A 6,000-nucleotide genomic window follows, 5' to 3' on the forward strand; every position below is an offset into this window, starting at 1 on the left:
ATGTTTGTAATAACACCTACAAAGGAGTCATAAGGATGAAAGAAAAGGAAAGGAAATAAAATGCAATCCATCATAATTCAGACAAGGAAGAGATTAATTCTTCCTGAGGGAGGATTTGTACATGCTGAGGTGTATCCTTTCCAACATTTTCTGACTCTTTCCATCAATTTTTGATGATGCCCTTGCTCTATGCAACGGTTGGGTTAAAAATTAGAACGAGACATCTCACAGGCCCACGTGCTTCTTAAGGTACACAATATATACAAGAACTTTAAAAATATAGTAATCAAGGTGCTGATTTTGAATGTAAAAGTTTAATTTCTTGTTGCACATATTAACTTAGAAATACCTCTCTTCAACATCAGTATCTACAAAAGTTTGAACTAAGCTTTGAAACACTAGGGAATTAATTCTCTTAATGTTGATGAAGGGCAGAAGAGAGATGATCAAGGCCTGACCTACACAGAGTAGAAGCCACAGGAGTAGTAGATAACAATGCAGGCTGAAAATGTTTGCAAACAGATGCCCTGGAGCACAGCGCTGCCATGAAGGAAACTCGGAACACATGAGTCACTTCCTCACCAAGGAGTGCGAAGGCCAACATTAGCCTGCTGATGAAGAACACAATTTAAAATAAGCTTACTAACTTGGGGAAGTGGTCAGAATTCTTTTTTAAGTTCACTGAAGATAAATGCAGGGTGGTTACCTTCAGGAGCGGGAAATGAACTATGCAAAAAGAAGAGGAAAAGTGACTGGTTACAGGCAAGGGTGTCTAAACAGGAGCCAGCAATGGAAATAGATAAGGGGGAGTCAGTCATAACAGCAACTTTTTGTTAGGATGCAAAAACAAGAGCCTGGAAGGACAGCGAGGTCATCCTCCCTTTATGCTTGGGTTTCGCCAAACTTTTCCTAGAGCACTGGGTCCCTTCCTGAGTTCTGTAGTTAGGACACCAAGAACGTGGGGAACATTCTATCCCTAAATTCAGCCAGGATTAGAAAATAAGACCTATGCAAAAAAGTAAGGGTCTGAGATTGTTCAGAAGGGAAAGCCAAGAGGTAACTAGATTGGCATCTTTAATTGGCAAGCTTGTATATATGTATATATAATTCAGCTGTTTCACTAGGGAGGAAACACTTTTTAGCTGCAATATGAATATTTGGGGTTAAATATTCAGAGAACTGTCTCAAGTGGGGCCCAAACCCTAGTTTAGACACATTTTTCTCTAAGGTGGACGTCCTCCTTGCTTGCGGGGGGCGGTCAGGGACCTACTGGGGTGGGGGGGTGAGGCAGTCCTTCTCTTCCTGGTTTGAATTAGCTTAACATTGGTTGACATTAGCAGCTAATCTTTTCTTTTTCTTATGATTTTTAAGGCATCCTTCCTCCCCCAGACCTACCTCCTGTTGGTGTTGACAATAACACTCTGTACTTCCCAGCCCTGATCCAGGCCCTGCCCCTCGCCTGCCTCTTCCCCTCTCTGCCATTGGAGAGACTCTGTGACCTGCCTTCATGCATCTGGACTGAACCGAAGCCCGCTTCCCACCCCAGGGATGCTTCTTCCCATCGCCCTCACATTTCCGCCCCCCCCGCCCACCACGTACTTAGGACCAGGAGGCAGGGCTGCCGTCCTCCTGGCCCCTTGCTGCTACGTCCATCCCATGCTAGTGTTTCCTCTTGCAAAAAAAAAAATCTCATTTTTATGACCTTCATAGTTTTCTTCTCTACCTCTCCTTCTTGTCATTGTCTTCTATCAGATTCCTGGCCGCTCCCTTCCCTGTTATTTTTCAAAGTCTTAGCATGTGGCCTGTAAGCCCTGCCACCACCCCCAGATGCTTCAATGCATACGTGACATTTGACGAAATGGCCTCATTCCTCAAGTTCTCCTCTCCAACACTTTACTGCAGGTTATCCACTCCAGTGCACGTACACTGATTGGGTCTTGCCACCCTGCAACTCCTCCACCTTCAGGATCTCTGATGCAAACGCTCTGTGCACATCACTTCTTCCCTCCTGCTCAGCTCCTCCCACTGGGACCATTCTTGAGCCTCGGCAGGACTTCCGCTTCCTTGCTCCAGCCTCAGCCTCACAGGGCGGTGACCTTCTCCTGTCTTGACTTACCTCCTCCTTCGGCAGAGCTATGGTTCAGGATTTTAGAGCGCTTCCACCAATGCTCCCCACTCCCTTGCCCTTGTCGGTTTTTGTTTCCCTTGTCTGGCAAAATCTCATCCTTGATGAAGCCAACGATCTGCGTCCAGCCCCCAGCAGCTGAACCTTACCAGGAAAGTCACACGAGAGCACGCTGGTTTTACTGTCAACGCATATAAGCTCATCTCAGGTGAACCCACTCACTGCATTTCTCTGATTAACTCACTCTCCTCCTTTCCACAAAAACTACCACCCAGCTTCTCCCCGCTCTTGCGACCAGCTGCCCTCACACCACAGACACAGGCAAACATACACACTCGCCCCTCCCTCACTCTGCAGAAAAACAGCCTGCTACAACACAAGGAAAACTGAAGCTGTGACAGGAGGAGTCTGTCATTGTCTGGATACCAGACGTTCCTCACTCTCCCTTCCCCACCCACCTCCTCAGAATCTTACACTCTCCAGTAACGGCTCCCTCAAGGAGAATCTCTCTCCAAGGTGAATCTTTTTGTCACACTGAAGGGCCTCCCACATACTCAGCCTCTGATGCCCACTCAGCTGTTTCTCCAGCTGTCTCATCACAGCCAAAGCACCTGAGTTTTCTGTCTTCACTGTCTCCCCTTTTATGTCCCACGTGTTCCCCAACTCCTCCTTCTAGCGTCCACTCAGTTCTCCATTAAAACCAGTCTTGCTACGGTCAGCATGACCCTCGTGTCCCTAGATTCAATGGACATTCACAGTCCTCAACTCACTCCATCGCATAGCCGTGTCTAACATGGCTGATCCTGGTCTCATTGTTTGAAACATGCTCTTTCCTGGGCTTGGGTGACATAGAACTCTCTTCTTCTCCTTACCTCTCTGGCTGCCACCTGTCCTTCACACGCTCATCCTCCTATACTTGGCCATTAACTATTCAACACACAGTGCCAGGCCCTCTCTCTCTCTCTTTTTTCACTGTGTTCTCTTCCTAACGAACTGATCAATCACAAACATTTGCGGATGACTTACAAATGCCTATATCTAGACCAGACGTTTCATCAGAACTTCAGACCCACCTGCCAACTTGTCATCGCCATGTAGATGTCTCAAAGGTACATATACAGTTCTAGAATTAAATTCATGACCTTACCATCCACCAATCCATGGTCCTCTTCTACTTCCCTTATCTCAGCAAAAGGCACTCCCGTCTTTCCTGTTGTATAAGCCCGATATCTAGGAATCACCCTTAACCTTCCTTTCTTCCTAACTCACATATTTATTCTAACATCTGGTCCTGTTGGTTGTATCTCCTAAACATCTCAAATCCATTCTCAACCTTAACCCAAGCCACCACCACTTGTCTATATGACTTCAGTAGCCTCTTCCTGCAACTACCTAGATCACTACACTCATCTCCCAGGGACACTTTCCCCCTCTCCTCCACTCAGAAGCCGGAGTGATCTTTTGGAAACATAATTCTGGGAATGCCGTTCTTCTGCTTAAAACCCTTCCACAGCTTCCATTGCTCTAAGAATAAAGATGAAACTTGAAACTAATGTATTCAATAAGATTGGATAATCAATTATGCTTGATTTTTTTTTTTTTAAAAAAAGATAAAACTCTTTGTTCTGCTTCTTCAGATGATGCCATGGTGAGCTTTCAGGACATGCTTCTTCATGCCACAGGGCCTTCACTCATGCGGTTCCCTCTGTTTGGAATTGTTACTTCCTTAGTTAAGACTTCCCTTGTGGCTCTAAGTCAGGTCTCCCTACTATCAAATATCCTCGAGTATGGTTCCAGTTTTATAATTATTGGTATGATTGTGTGACTAATGTCTTTCTCCCCTACCAGAGGGGAGCTCTGTGAACACAGGGACCAGGTTGGCCTGGCTCACCACTGTCATGTCCAGTGTCAAGAACAAGGTAGACCATCAATAAACATTTGTTAAAGGAACAAATGAATGCATGGATGCATGACCAGTATTATTATTTTTTTTTTTAATTTATTTATTTTTGGCTGCGTTGGGTCTTCATTGCTGCACGGGTTTTCTCTAGTTGTGGCGAGCGGGGGCTACTTTTCATTGTGGTGTGCGGGCTTCTCATTTCGGTGGCTTCATGTTGTTGCAGAGCATGGACTCTAGGTGCAGAGCATGGACTCTAGGTGCAGTAGTTGTGCCACTAGGGCTCAGTAGTTGTGGCTCTCAAGCTCTAGAGTGCCACAGTTGGCGCACGGGCTTAGTTGCTCCGTAGCACGTGGGATCTTCCCAGACCAGGTCTCGAACCTGTGTCCCCTGTATTGGCAGACGGATTTTTAACCACTGTGACGCCAGGGAAGTCCCATGACCAGTATTATTCTGTGAATCCATATGAATATAAATTTACTGTCTAATTCATAACTTAATTCTTGGGAAAAGGATAATTTTCTTTAAAATCAGCTCTTAGAATATAGAAGTCACATCCTTTGTTACCCACATGTTCCTCTTAGATTAAAAAAATCTAAATATTCTGTTTGTCTAACAGTTTTATTTCAGATTTCCCTAATGGTATATAATATTATTCCACTTACCATGGAATTTGAAATAAAGGAAATATTTTGGGTTTCAGTTTGAAACTTTTGGGTTCTCTTCTTTTTTCATTCACTGATTTGCACCTAAGCTTCTCCTTTTCCCTACTTAGCAGACTTTGCTTCCTACCAGGGCCTTCCGGGATGGAAAAGGCTGCACTGGGGGTTGGAGCTGCGCCACGGTGGTGACGGGCAGTCACAGTGGTTCATTGTCCCGGGCGGTGCCTGTTACTCTCGGAGCGCAGGACTCCTCAGCCCCAGTTCTGGTACATGTTGTCCTCGCTGCTGTTCCTCTGAGGAGTTGCTTCTCATTCTAAACTTGGCTTGGCAGTCTGAGTTATTCCTATCTTTTTTTTTTTAATTGAATTATAGCTGGTTTACAATGTTTCACGTGTACATCAAAGTGATTCAGTTACACATGTACCTATATATCTATTCTTTTTCAGATTCTTTTCCATTATCGGTTTTTACAAGATATTGAATATAGTTCCCTGTGCTCTACAGTAGGTCCTTGTTGGTTATCTATTTTATACATAGTAGTGTGTGTATGTCACTCCCAAATCCTTAATTTATTCCCCCCCTGCTTCCCCTTTGGTAACCATAAGTTTTTTTGGTAACCATTGTTTTTTTGCAGTACGCGGGCCTCTCACTGCTGTGTCCTCTCCCATTGCGGAGCGCAGGCTCAGCGGCCATGGCTCACTGGCCCAGCCACTCCGCGGCATGTGGGATCTTTCTGGACCGGGGCACGAATCTGTGTCCCCTGCATCGGCAGGCGGAATCCCAACCACTGCATCACCAGGGAAGCCCCATAAGGTTGTTTTCTGTGTCTGTAAGTCTGTTTCTGTTTTATGTCTGTGAGTCTGTTTCTGTTTTGTAAATAAGTTCATTTGTATCTTTTTTTTAGATGCTACATATAGGTGATATCATATGATATGAGTCTTCCTCTGTCTGACTTCCTTCACTCCGTGCAGCTTCCTTCCCATGCTCCTCTTCCCCCCACCACTTAAGCACTCCTGTCCCTCAGGCCACCACTTTGCATCTCCTTTTAGCACTTTGTCTCCTCTCCTTGAGGACTCTCTACTCTGAAATACGTAATGCCAACTCAGACCTCTTTCCTGATTTGTGGATGCATGTACTCAACACCTACTTGCAGATTTAACCAGTCACCACTGTTTTCATTGAACATAAAGGTGTGACAGGCAAAATAGGATGGATGACAATTCCATAGGAAGCACCTATTCCCAGGGGCAGAGAGCCTTGCAGTGGCCTCCACTTCCCATCACACATAGGATCTACTTGACTACCACCAAGCTGAG

The sequence above is a fragment of the Phocoena sinus genome, chromosome 2, assembly GCF_008692025.1.
Source record: "Phocoena sinus isolate mPhoSin1 chromosome 2, mPhoSin1.pri, whole genome shotgun sequence".
NCBI lineage: Eukaryota > Metazoa > Chordata > Mammalia > Artiodactyla > Phocoenidae > Phocoena > Phocoena sinus.